We start from the raw sequence: 14804 nt of genomic DNA, 5'->3' as shown, positions 1-14804 counted from the left end.
GGTGCAGAACAGACTTCGAGAAGCTCCACTCAAAATTTAAAACTTTTTATATGGACTTTGAAATTTTGAGGACACTAGTTTCCTGTCCCTCCTGAGGCCAACAAAAAAAATTCCGTTTTCAAGTGCAATATTCGCCGAGATTTGAAATCATAAGGGGAACAGTATAAGCCAGGTCTTCAACCTTTTTCTAGTCACGAGCAGTGCCTTTACGTTTCAAAAAGTACACTTCCGCCAAGTTTGGCATACGAGTACATGAAATCTGGATTATTTCAATCCAATTTGTACGATGTGTTTACTCGGGACGTTGATCAAGTGCTTGGGAGCACTAAATTGGTCACGAGCACTAGGTGCTTCAGGGACAGCACTGGTGCTCGCGAGCAACATAAAAGATACCTCTGGCATAAAATACTTTTTCCCTCGTTTATGCTGTTGTTCCAACTTCCCACGAGTTTTTGAATCTCGTATCTCGGCAAATATTGCACTTAGAAACGGAATTTTAGTCTCAGACAAAAACAACTTTCTAATTGGAGGGCAAGGACAGCCCGTCTTGTATAGTGATTAAAAATTTAATGAACTTTACAACTCCTTACAATGTGAATGACGTATCTGAAGTCTAAGTACTGTTATTTGGACGCTTTTTCTTATTGGAGGAGTGCCTCTATAGCATTGAAATAAATCAAAAACCGATTTATCTCCACGTATAGCAGTCACTATTTTTCACTACATTTTCAAGTTTGATTGTGAAGTCCAAGACAGGGGGTAATTGCATAATTCTCCTTGCCGCATGTTACTGGGAGCCGTTGATCCTAGGGCAGGCGCTTTCAAAAATAGTAAGCTACAAGATTAATTTTCGAAACTTATATTACTCTGTTTACCATCTCCTCGTGTCTTTCATGGCATGTATATTGTACAAAAAACAATATATTTGGTAGTATAAAATAAATGTTTAATACTGTATACGTCAATTCATAGGATAATACACTGTAGAACTAAAACCAATCGAAAAATAAGATTAAAATCGATATAAACATTGTAACAGCGCTGCTGTCTGGTTTCTGTGCGTAGCACGGGTCTAAGTATTCATCTTGAAGATTCTCGTTGAACATTGAGAGAAGAGACTACTCATTATCCTGAAAATAAAAATGCAAAACTTTATTTCATGAACACTAGAAGCCAAAACAAAAACTTTATTCATTGGCATCAAGCTTAACAGATTGAACGAACCAGAGATTCAGCTCAAGACCTTTCAAGCATATTCTTCATTGATGTTAAAGCGAATTTATATATAAAACCTTTCAGGGAATTTACTGGGATTTGAAAAAATGCCACACATTATAGGAGTGCAAGTTTGAGTTATTATCATCACGTTTGCGCTAACTTTCGAGAAATAGTTTCGGGACAGTTAAGAAATGAGAGCTTGTGACAAAGACTTTTAGAAAAATATTAAAAATACACTCACGTTTTTGCGCCGTATATTTTATTATTCATCAAGTATCCACACGAGGCGTAGGGACTGCAAGAGCTATCGCTATTCTGCACCACATACACATCGAAGACTTTTCGATTTCTTTCTGCCTCGTAGCAAGTGCTGTAGTCATGTTGTATGGTGCTTCATGGAGAAAACTGAAAAGAAATTCAAATAGAAAATCATTTCATTTCAAAGAACGCGAAAATGAATAAATTCCTCGAAAATTTCGATTATTCAAGAAATGGAGGTTCGATTCAAACAATAGATTCAAAAAGCATATAAATTAGATATTTACAGTTCTCATAACAAAAATACAGAACTTTAATATGAGTAGGCTATTTAGCGGTAACAGGGTTGTCCGGAAGTAGACCTAATATTTAAAAGCTATCAAGAGAAACAAACACTTGAAAGACAAAGTTTCCTTTACTTACAGAAAAATTTCTATACACACCTTTAATGACGCGAAGGATTTCAAATCTATAGCATTTTTCTCGTCATTTTATTTCTAACAAAAAGGTCTACAAAGAATAGAAGCAAAAATTCGACACCTATTTCAAATGCTTTAAACAGTTTTGTCTACCCCTTCAGCTTTTTTTATATGTTCCTTCAAAAGAGGAAGATTTCTGTACCACCCTATTTAAAATATGCAAGCTTTGATTTAAAAATCTACAAATTTCAATTAAAAAGGTTTAGTGGTTAGTCCAACAGAAATAAAATCAATAAGTTTATTTCCATCCATTTTACTCTTTCATACCCTACTTCTATTCTTTGTAACACTCATATTAGACAAAATGGCAAGAAATGCCATACAGACTTTACATCCCTTGCGTCACTAAAGGTGCGCACGTAGAAATCTTGTAGCAAGACACCCCCCCCCCACAGTGGTGGTCGGCTAAAGTTGGTTTTTCTGTGGTTCCAAACTTCGAGGCGCAAATGCGAGCCGATCTCCGTTTAAAACAAAGTCCCACAGAGAGCAACAGGCCTACAACGGTAAAGTTATTCAATCAAACACCTCATAGTAAGAAAAATTGATGGCAGCACTACACATTACACAGAAACAAAATTCGTCAGGTTCACAACACGTACACATTCCGGTATGTACCAGTTCGTTAGAAATTCCGTAGAAGAATATGTACGAGGAGAATACGGTTAAGTAGTGGTAAATAAAAACATTTGAAACCACCTCTTTCAAATGCTTCAAGCCGTTTGTCTATCTTTTAACATCTTTAAAAATATTTTTCAAAAAAGGGGGGAAATAAAGATGTCTGGACCACCCATAGACTAAAGATATAATTTTTACTCTGTGGGACCACCCTGTATACACGATCATCGCATCTGCAGGTGCTCGCATCATACACCTGAGAAAGAAAAACATTTGAATAGTTCGTGAGTAAAATTTGCGGTTGTTGATCCTGGCACGAATAACTTATCTTGGGCAATACCGGTTCGATGTTGTTTCGCCGCCTTAAGTCTAATCTTAGTCATGACAAACCCAGATATTCTGTAAAGCTATTTCTCACAATAAAACTTTATTTCCCCTTTTTACTTTACACCTGCTGCTCCTATTTAACTGTACATGCATCGGGTATACATCTCTGCGCAATTTCCAATGAATCTAAACGATTGAATTTGTTCAGAATGCGTGGCCCTAACATTTACGTTTTAAGAGTTATGGCAGCAGCACCACCAGAACACTAAGCATGCATATACGCCTTCCATATTTTGAAATGAAAATGACAAGTGCTTGTATTTTCGTGTTATGTAAGTACAGTATTACGCCGAGTCTACCCTGCGCATTAGCTGAAAATCGAAAGAAAGCCTACACCATTAAAAAAACCATTTTACGAGGGAGGGCTAATCACTTTATGTCGGAGGTTTTAACGTGTTAGTTAAAAAAAGCACCTTACCCTTCTTAAAATTGATAAGTTATAGATAATTTAGTTTAAATAAAGATTGCTTTTCATTGAAAAGGTATAAATGATTCTTATATCCTGCGATCAGTCATATTTCTCTGTTGCTACGAAACTTGCTATAAGTATTTAACCTTCAAAAGTTCTTATTCTGCAAGAAATAGTTTCCCCCAACACTGCAAATGAAGAGCTTGCATCCGATTTCCAGTAATGCTATACATCCCACGAGATTACTACTCTGAACGAACTGAGACATGCTTCGAACAGCTCGCACGAGTGGCAAACATAATATACACTATTTTTAATATAAATTACTACTCATGAACATTGGTTTAAAATCAATTCTATTCCTTGGGAAAACTTCAAAGTTTACTAATTTAATATGAATATATTTGAGTTTCATCCCAAGTACATTCAACGCTGTGATCCGCACTCGTTGAAGTTCTTAACGCTTTAAACACAAAACGGAATGCAAAACGCGTTCAAGTATAAGTCAAAGTATCTTGCCGTATATGCAAATCTAAATTCACGCATCTTTCAAAATTAACGACACTCGTTAGCGGCGATTCAGATTCCACGAGTCTGTTCGGAGAATTCCGAACGCACTGAAAAGTTTGGTCAACGAGGATCTAAAATCAAATGCATCATGTTGCGCGTATTTGAGCGAGCGCACTTCAAAACCTTCAACGAAATTTACTTTGAATTCGCTTGTCCGTGAAACTTCTAATATCAAAATGGTTTTTAAAAAGTGTCGGGAGCCATGTATCAAAATGACATCTATACGACGACGATTTTCTAGGGAAATCTGTCGAGTTGCTGCGTATCTTTGCGAGATCCTCATTTTTAGGCACCGAAAAATTGCTAAAATGCCAACACGATCGTATAATCATGCAGCCGATACGCTATAAACCAGGTGTAAGGGCGTTAAACTTTTAGGGGCCATTTCATTGATTTCAAAACGTGTCGTGGGTCACTTAAGTGATATGAAACAGCGTCGAAGGTTGCTGGAGTAATCTAGGAATATGTCGCGGGGTCACATTTTTGCAAGCAGAAGGCCCGCGGTTATACACAAGACTAATCGGAAGTAAATGGAAAAAAAGATTAAACGACAAAATCACTCACTGCCCGGTTTGACTAGTGTCAGGACCCAGTACTGGGCCGCTGCCACGTGGTTGAGAAACACTGCCTCAAGTGATCTGTAAATGTGTCACGAATCACTCAAGAGGCCACTGTGCGGTTTTACGTGGGTTCGAACCCCACCTTCGGCACAATTGTCAACTTAAATTGGTTTTCTGCGGTTCCCAACTTTGAGGTACGAATGCAAGCAGGACTCGTTAAGTCTCACCGCAGTGAGCAAAAGACCTACAATGGTATATATATCCCATCATTACACTTCACTCATAGTTTGAAACAATTTGACAGCAGCACTATCACTAGGCACGCTCTCAGACGTGTTTGCACATGCATACTTCCGGCACAACTCATTCGGTAGCGAATTTCCGATGGCGATAGACCGGTTTTCTCAATTTCAAAGAAATAAAAGGGTCACTCAACTGATCCGTAAATGTAGATTAGTTCATTTTTTACAAAATTACGTTCGGAAGTCGTGGGACAAGTCAGATGACTCCAGGGAGCACATTTGGCTTGCAGGTCATCGTTGAACATCTAAGATCTAGTGGAATCAGTTACCGATTGACATCAGAAAAAAAAAATCTTTTGTTCGTTCTATTCTGTAGAGATGAGTGCTAAGTTTTTAAAACATACAAATTTCAATGTTAATAGTTCAAATGATATGGTTAAATATTGTAAATTTTAAAATTTACACCAATGTAAGAAGCTTAGCAGAAATTCCTATTAAAATTGGCATTTTCTCTGCGTAGGTAAGCAGTGATAAGTAAAAGAACTACTGAAAAAAAATTTTAATTAATATTCCACCGTATTCGCACACAGTTACTTCGGAAAACTGAAACAAGGAATTTTTAAAATATTGTTTTGCCTCTTTGGTCGATCGATAACGATGTATTCGGAAGAATTGAGCGAAAGATTTTTTTAAGGCGCATTAAATTCAAAGCTGAAGAAATTACATTTTTAGTTCGCTTTTCTTCAAAAGCTACAATTCGGGAATTTTAAATATCGTGCCGAAATACGTCAGCATCACAAATTACATTTAAGGATTTTCGTTTTTAACAATATCCCCCCCCCCCCCCGCTTTAAACTTCGTGGTGAATCACGGATTCCTAACACCGACACGCCAAGTTCGTTTTTGATAATCTAATCGCGTTCAATATTCATGTAAACAGTTTTAAGAAATTCCAGACATTGGAATGCTTCCAGGGCGTAAATATTTTATGTTTAAAGCTTTTGAACTCGAAAAATGTCATTGTCGGAAAATTTAATGCTGCAATGACAAAGCTTTGCATCATAATTAAATTCCCGAATAAAATTAAGCACTTACCAGATTTGATGCTCGTCCGTCGCTCTGTTATACATGTTTGAAGGCGGTAGTCTTTTAGGGACACCCAAATCACGTTCACATTGCAAGTCAAAAACCTTCCTTGTAACAGCTAAAATGATAAAAATTTGAAAGAAAAACATTTTTGTTACTTCCGGCCCCCGCTAAACGCCCGAATACCAACGTTTGGATACGATCGGCAGCGACGAAGGCTCACTCCCTGCGAGAAGAATTTATATACATATTACCTCGTGGGGGCGAGGGGGGTGTAAATTCGTAGCTGTGCTCCTCCTCAATCACCCGAACTGTATATAAGAATGCACACATGCAAATAATATTATCAGTGTTCATTTATTCACTAATAATTGAAAAAATTAGTTTTAATACGCATTTATATGTGTAAATAGAAATTATATCAGAGTGCTCGAAAAATTAAATTCGGTTGTATATGAAGCATTTTTTTTTTTCACTTACAAGAAAAAATTACGCGATCTATGTCGATCCGAAATATCACCCTGTGACCGAATGGTTAAAACACCAGCTTTCGATTTATCGGGCCAGGGTTCGAATTCCCGCTGAGGCATGAATACTATTTGTCCGTCGTTTTGAGAATAGATTCTAATAGTGGGTCATATGACCGAAAGAAGACTAATGTGCCAGTGTATATTGATAATACTTTGAACTTCACGTTTGCGAAGCAAAATAATTCTGTGGAACTGTTAAATTCTATAATCACTTCTCTTTACATCAATCCTTTCCTTTTTATGCATAAAAGTAATTAATTGAAAAAAAAATTTTTAGTTAAACAATTTTCATCTTTTAATTGCTTAGTTTTAAACTCGAGATTTGAATCCGGATCCTTGAATTGATCCTTCAATTCCTCTTTAAGAACACGATTGACTCCAGCGCTTACAATTCAAGTGCACAAATAGAAACACCTCTCAATTCTAAACCATGAGCATGTTTAGTATGATTACAAGCTTCATAAATTTCAACTTTATGCATTATTATTAAGAAATTTTGCAATTTTAATTAATAATTGTTAGTGAAACTTATATAACCCTCCCATATGTCTCTCTCTCTCTCTCTCAATGCCTAACAGTAAACCACCTAACAGTACAGATCAAAATCACCTTACTTTGGCAATGACGGGCCCAAAAATCTTCTTGAATTACGCTTCTTTTAAGAACACTTTTTCCATTCCCCCCCTCCCCCCAACCTGTTGATCAACAGCCAGTGGGCGGCGTCGGGAGGAATAAACAGTGTAAACCGAACACAATAGATATAAGCTCCGTCACCGAAGCGATTTTTGCACAGTGTTCCAAGGACGCGGTTGTGTCGGGGAACATTCCATCCAGTGACCCAGCCGAACGAATACCCCGTCCCCGTCCTCACTAGTTAAGCACTCCCTCAACATATGAACCAGAAAATATAGCTGAATGTGGACACAATATTCGGTGCAGGGAATGTGATGCAAAATAAAATGGAATTGAAATATGCGGGATATTAACAGAAAGCAATGCTATACAATGAGGCACAATGCTTGGAACCACGAGAAAAACTGTATAGTTTGGACGGAGTCAGCAATTGTTCACATTTTGATAGCAGAAGGAGCGAGACAGTGTTTTTTCGAAACATATAGTACTGTTTCTCCCCCTCCCACGTGGGGTAGCATAGGAATACGTGGACAATATAAATCGTAGGAACAGATCAAGTATTTCTTTTCCTCGAGGTATTGTTGTCGGAGTTGGGGGATGGGTCAGCACTATCTCTTGCATAAAATCGGAAAAAGGTTTTCTTTTCGATCAACGATATAGCATTTTAGGAAGGAGTTTTGGTTATTTCCCTCATGGCATAATGTAATGTGGATCAGTGAAATTTATAAAACCGCAGAAACGGTTAAGTGTCATTACCATCCAACAATACATATCAAAATTCTCTATATTCATAAAATCAAATTTTCTTAACGTTGTTAAGTCAAATGGTTGATGTCCTTTGATGGAAATATTTTCACATCAAGCATCTTCCAAGAGCGGAAAATAAATTTTTATCTGAATATGAGACAGGAAATCATACAGGAAAACAACCCCCAGACAAAATAGTTTTTGTTTTACTTCAAAGCTTATGAGGCCTGAATGAATAAATTGAATCAATGAAATGACTCGAGAGATACTCGTGTTCATAGATGTGTGTCTCTATCAAGATTTCCATTCAAAAACAAATAAATTTTTCGCCAATATTATTAAAAAGTATCATTTCTTCTAAAAAAATGTCATTCGAGCATCATAATGGTGTTTCTGGCTTTGCTACGTAACGAGCTAAATACTCTCGATTAGCCATTGGAAACGAAACAAAAACCTGACGGAATATAACTCATGCGATCTGCAAGTACTCGGATAAGCAAGGTTGATATTCGGTTTATCTGAAGTTTTCCCCCCACTAGGAGTCAAATTAGTGTCTAAATGAATTCCCAATTGGCATCTTGAGCCTGGGTAATTAAGTTTAGCCTCAGTAATTAACCGGAATTAGTGACGCTTATTCCAGTGATCCTTTTCCTTGTTCTAAAGGAGCAATTTCTATTCTTGTGGAGAGATTCAGTGCTGTAGATTAGATTCTAAAAATAAACGTAAAATGACCGAAAAGGAAACGTACAATTTTCGAGAAACCGAACATTTTTAGGAAGATAAAACCGATAAAATTACGAATAAACAAATGAATGAAGACGTGTTTGTTTTTTCTTTTATCGCAAAGCCCTATATGTTGTACAACATTCTACGAGAAAAAAAAACCGTTTGAAACAATTCAAAACAAAATAAATCACTCCAAAGGCACCTTCACAAGACGAAGTTATAAAATTCAGCAGCTTTCAAATATTGATCCCGAAAATGAACAGCTGCAGAAATTGTTTATCGATACGCACGACTGAGTTCTGAAATCAAAGTAAAATATTTAAACGCGTTCTCCAAACTACAAATTAAACTTTTTGGGGGATTTGGGGAAGTGTGTGTGTGTACCAGTAATAAATATATTTTTAAATTTGACATTTACCTTTTTTATCTAGGCGTGTGAAGGCGCTTCTCTCGGAAGGTATACTGAAAGTGGATCTTGTCCAATCATAAAGCGCTCGCTGTCGGTCTCCCTAGTCAGCCGGTGGTGGTGGTGGTGCATAGATATGCATGACAAAAACCGACGGGAGAAATTAAGTTCGGGGTAGCACCCTCCCCTCGAACTTGCCTCTATCGGTAAACTGATTCGGGTATTTATTTCCCGCCTTGTCCTTTTTGTACTGGATATGATAGCGACGTCCATTCATAAAGCCTGTCAAAAAGCCTGTATACCAGGGCTGAACAAATCTCAAAAAATACATGCCCGAATCAATATTTTACATGCCGAAAAACATTGCTTAAGGAAATTTCTCTCAAGCGTCCAAATTCATGTGCAGCTATTTATTGATGAAATATGCAGATAATATAGAAAATTAAGAGCATTTCACTACATTAATATATATACTCTAAAGAATTTTTCCCCCATGTTTTGGATTTTTTGCGTGCCCACATCGGGCATGAGGCCGAAAAAAATACATGCCCGAGCGGAATTTTTACATGCCCTGAGTACATTTCGGACAATATATTTGCTTGCCACCCCTTCGGGCTGGGACAGGGAGTTGATTAACTTACCGTATTTTTTATCTCAGAATTAGGTATACCTTCGGGTGGGTCAGGTGTGCGCCAATGAGGTTATCTCAATTCATCGAAACGTTTAAAAAAAAATGAAAAATATTTGTAACGTATGCAAGGCTACTTTACTGACTAATTCAAAACTTTTTTTCAAAAAACTTTGCAAATTCACGTCGCCTAATGGGCGCTTTAATGCCACTGAAATCCGACAGAATAAAAAATACAGTGCACACCGCTTAATGTGATCACATCGGGACACGAGGTTTTTGATTACAATAACAGATTGATAGCCATATCCGAAAAAAAAATTCCGGTTGTAAGCACGATGAGCAAGTTCTCCCTTCTGTCGAACGGGACAACTTCGTTTTTCTTTCCCAAGTAGCAGATTGAGAAATGTTAAAACGTGCTCAATTTAATGGTTTTTTCAATTGTTCAAAAAAACAATTCCCTCCCCCTTTAAGCTAATATCCGAGGATTCGAAATGGTACACTGTCTAATGTGTACTACAAATTAAAATAACCGCTTTTGATGTATGTTCCATAGATCAAATTGGAACAAAATTGAAAACCGTTCCTAGGCAGTTTCCTCCATTTTACGTTACCTTTATACAATGTGGGGGAATTTTTTCTGAGCAGCAAAAAAATCTCTGTACATGGAAGCATTCTCATTCTGAGACTCTGAACACTTTGCAAACTTATTTACCATGAAAAACTTATTTACCATCGTGCCCTTCTTTATTACTTTTATTCATAACCGATAAACGGGTGAAAATAAAATTTTATCAGCAAAAATGTGCCTTCCGGAAAACAAGAAAACAATACAGTAAAATAAAACATGCGAGAAACATCATTGAACTAGAACCACTGCTGTCACCTATCAAATAAAAAATACAACTATTGTGATTCTTCAATTCAAACTGGTGACCAATTTTTGATTAATGTGCCGCATAGAAAAAAAAATCAATATAGTATGATATTTATAAATATTTCATGAGCAATAATATCAATTAAATTGCTTAACGCGTTCGCTTCTAAATTTTAACAGTTGCTGTTTGCATGCGGTAAACTAACGTTAGTACAATGCGCAGGGGGGAAAACGATTCACAAATAATTTTTTTCAAGAATTAAACTGATTACAATTCATGGAGGTAGTCCTCCAAAAAAATCATGGAATATTCACCGCACACAAACAGCAACTGTTAAAATTTTGAAGCAAACGTGACAATTCAACTAATATTATCACTCATAAAATGTTTGTTAATATCATACTATATTGATTTTTTTTCTATGCGACACATTAATCCAAAACTGGTCACCAGTTTGAATTGAAGAATCGTAATAGTTGTATTTTTTATTTGAGGTGACAGCAGGGTTCCAGTGCGAGGATGTTTCTTGCGCGTAATATAAACTGTACCCTGTTTTGTTATTTTCAATATTTTATGGAAGACACATTTATGCTGATAAAATTTTATTTTTACCCTTTTATTGGCTATGGACAAAAATTTAAAAAAAAAAAGAAAGGCCCAATTTTTTCATCGGGGAGAAGTTTGCAAAGTATGGACGGTTAGAATCTGCGAATGACTGGGAATGCTTCTCTGTTTTTTGCTGAGCAGAGAAAAATTCCCCCACATTGTGCAACGTAGCGTGTTATTTTGTCATTACATGCAGATATCGCAATTCTGTGCTCAGAGAAATAACAGGTCAGTGCCGGTTAAATAAAAGAGGATATGCCCACAACTGGAAATAAATGTTAGAGGGCACATTTTATTAATAGGAATATTTTTTTTTTCCTTTTCCCACAAGCATCTCGGTAATCATCTTGGCTCCCGACTATCTTATATCCTACTCTATAGTAAACTTATAGTGTAAAATATAAATAACAAATAGGGCGCGGCAGCCCGGTCGATAAGATGCTCGCCTAAAGTACCAAAGGATGTTTAGAGGTGTGAGTTCGATACCCGGTTCGTCCTTGTCAGAAAACTTTCCTGACACAGGGGTACAACAAAAAACGGCGACTTGACCGCAGCAAAAAATTGCTCCCCCATCGAGGGGTTAGCGCACCAACCTCTCGATGAGTATAAAAAACAAGCCTGACGTTCGGAATCGGCAATAAATTTTAGGTCCCGGTCTTAGTTAGCCCTCATGTGCAGAAAATGACCGTGGTGCGACAAAAATGGTCAAATGATAAATAATAAAAATAATAATATTTGTTGTCCCACGCCCCCGATAGAACCTTGCCAAGCCTACCCTGTGCAAGGGGTGTCATGGTGCTCATTTAAACCATTGATCATGGATGCTTAATTTCGTACTCACTGATATCGAGAGATATTTACCGACAACTCGGACTGCATTAGAAGGGGTAAAGATTGCTCATCCCACACAGTATAAGCAGACCTGCCAGAAAATATAAAAAATAATAATAGAAAAACTAGGGCATATATAGCCTACGCGTAAGCCATCTATACGTCATTTTAAGAATTTCATCGGAAAAAAAATGATTTCGAATCATCACAGGATGATCGAGCTGGTTACTACTCGATTATTATGGTTACAGAGCATGGTCCGTTACCAGTATATTTAGAACGTTTTAAAAAGTCCAACAATAACAATTGTCTTTGTGGTCAAGTCGGGACATCACAGCATTATCTGTGTTCCTGCCCGCACACTAAACAGTTCCATTTCGGCCACATTCCGGATAATGGACAGCTTTGCTGGAAGCGAAGCGTACTTCAGATCCCAATGAACTGGTGTGTTTGGTTTTCAAAGGTCAAAGGTTACTACTCGCTCTCATCATCCGCAGATGATGAGAGCGCTTTGAGCGTTAACATAGTCAAGTCACGAGCTTCGTTATTGAAGCACCTAAAACACAGTGGTTCTCAAATCTTTGCCACCTGTGTGTTAACTCGCCCCAATATTATACAGGCACAAGCACATCATACACACACACAAGTTGATGCTAAATAATTTTAATCAGGAAGCACAGTACAACTCGAACTTTACTTGATAATCGATTTATACTTCTATTTACTATACTTTACATACGTATATGCTTTCTTTTCTTTAAACTTCTTAGATATTCAGAAACCAACCTTATCCGCCATTCTCAATTACGGCCTCTCTTGGGCCGACCTACCACACCGATATCTGTGTGATTCTCTTTGAGTCTCTCTCTCTCTCTCTCTCGCTCTCCCGGTACTCCATCAGAAACTCTCTCAGTCGTTTTTTGCTGGCGCTAACACGTAGCTCCTTTTCCCTAGCCATCATGATCCGTAGCCATCCAGTATTAGTCTAACAAAAGAATCGCTTCGAAGCAGGCAAGTATCACTATTGACTTTTTGCTGTAGTGTTCCCGACAAGAGTTATTAACGTCCCCAGCAGCCGCGACGCACACCACTGGTATTATGCTATAATGCCATATGCAACCTACTACAGGCGAATGCCAGACGGTCTCCCATTTCCCCTCAGAAAGCAAGCAAACCTTCAACAAAACACTTATATAACATGAAAATATAGATATTTATCATTTTCACTTCAAAATATATAAATCAAATGGCAGCACCAGGAAAATACGAAACAATAGCATTACCCTGCCAACATAAGTACGCTATGACTACGCACATACACACGAAAGACGTTCCGGTTTGTTCTCAATTCATTAGAAATTCCGGAGAGGAATGTTTATGAAGTTTCAAGTACGGTTAAGTGTAGTAGAGCCTACTACCGGCTGCACCCCGTTGGATGTTATCGACACAGTGGTGGTCGGCTGACGTTTGTTTCCTGCGGTTTTTCAATTTCGAGGCGTGAATGCGATCTCTTGTACGTGAAAAAGTCTCTCCACAGACTCTACAGACAGCAGGCAGACCTTCTACACCAAGGGTGCTCAACCACCTTTTGAAAATTGCGGGCCACTTCGTTGGTTTTAAAACGTGTCGCGGGTCAGGGCCACATAAATCATCTGTAAATGTACCACGGGCCACTTAAGTCATCTTAAACAGCATCCGAGGTCACTTAAGTGATCTGTGAATGTGCCGCGGGTCACTTCAGTGATATGGAAATGTGACGCGAGCCATTTAAGTGATATGGAAATGTGACGCGAGCCATTTAAGTGATATGGAAATGTGACGCGAGCCATTTAAGTGATCTAGAACAGTACCCCGGTCACTTTAGTGAATTGTAGGTGCTATGCGGTTCCCTCAAGTGATCTATCTGGTTATGTGTTGCTAAGTTCTTTTCACAAAATTAAGATTGAGGTCGCGAGCCATATCAGATCACTCTGAGGGCCACATTTGGCCCACGGGCCATGGGTAGAGTGTGTGTGTGTTCCACACACTCTATGTATCATGTAAGTATCATGTGTGTTCCACACACTCTATGTATCATGTAAGTATCATGTGTGTTCCACACACTCTATGTATCATGTAAGTATCATGTGTGTTCCACACACTCTATGTATCATGTAAGTATCATGTGTGTTCCACACACTCTATGTATCATGTAAGTATCATGTGTGTTCCACACACTCTATGTATCATGTAAGTATCATGTGTGTTCCACACACTCTATGTATCATGTAAGTATCATGTGTGTTCCACACACTCTATGTATCATGTAAGTATCATGTGTGTTCCACGCGATACTTGCACAATACACAAAAAAGTCAGGTGTGTGTCATTTTCTCTTCAAAATATGGTGATTAACAAACTATGAGATCAAGACAATCAGAATTTAACAATGCCTATGAGGAGGAGATCGGGAGATATGTTTTTTTTTCTCACGGCCAAAAACGTTAAAAGTCACAACGGAAAATAAAGCCCATCAGCATTCGCTTTAATGCGATGGAAAAGAAAATTGATTTGCATCATTATAGCGTCAATCGATTAACCGCTGGAAATCCAAGAGTAGATGATTAACGTAGGGGGGTCTTGTATATCCTCGGCAGCATCTAGGAGCAGGCGAGTAATTATTTCGTGGCAATCAATTTCGAGAGTTAGTAACAAGTAGCGCCGTGATCTCGAAGAACTAAATAACTTAAGCGTAACGTTTTAAGTTTAATGAACCGCGCTCGGGCTTATCGTGCGATAGACGACACGGGCTCGTTTTCTAACCCTCCCGAAATTTTGCGTCCCGACTGTAACGGGCCCTATTCCGAAAATATAACGAGAGATCGGCCGTTTAAAACACCAGATCGGCTCGAAGTAAGAAATTATGTACTCAATAAGCGGCAGTTGTAATTAGTAACACGTGTTCCCAACATAGTGATAAATACCTGCCGTTTCCTCAGAACTAATCAATTTTTGC

General features: G+C 38.0%; 1 long non-coding RNA gene across 1 annotated transcript; it reads right to left on the bottom strand.

The window, feature by feature from the left end:
• Positions 1 to 924: 924 nt before the first annotated feature.
• On the bottom strand, positions 925 to 6047 carry LOC149086627 (uncharacterized). Its single transcript, XR_016192562.1, has 3 exons — positions 5834 to 6047; positions 1460 to 1623; positions 925 to 1130 (listed from the first exon to the last, which is right to left on the bottom strand). It is a non-coding gene; the product is annotated as an uncharacterized LOC149086627 (long non-coding RNA).
• Between the last annotated feature and the right edge of the window lie 8757 nt (positions 6048 to 14804).

The sequence above is a fragment of the Pholcus phalangioides genome, unplaced genomic scaffold (genome assembly GCF_987345545.1).
Source record: "Pholcus phalangioides strain wild (caught in Gottingen) unplaced genomic scaffold, Ppha-v1.0 ptg000004l_1, whole genome shotgun sequence".
NCBI lineage: Eukaryota > Metazoa > Arthropoda > Arachnida > Araneae > Pholcidae > Pholcus > Pholcus phalangioides.
Note: the sequence above shows the minus strand (reverse complement) of the source record. Positions and strands in the feature narration are given on the sequence as shown.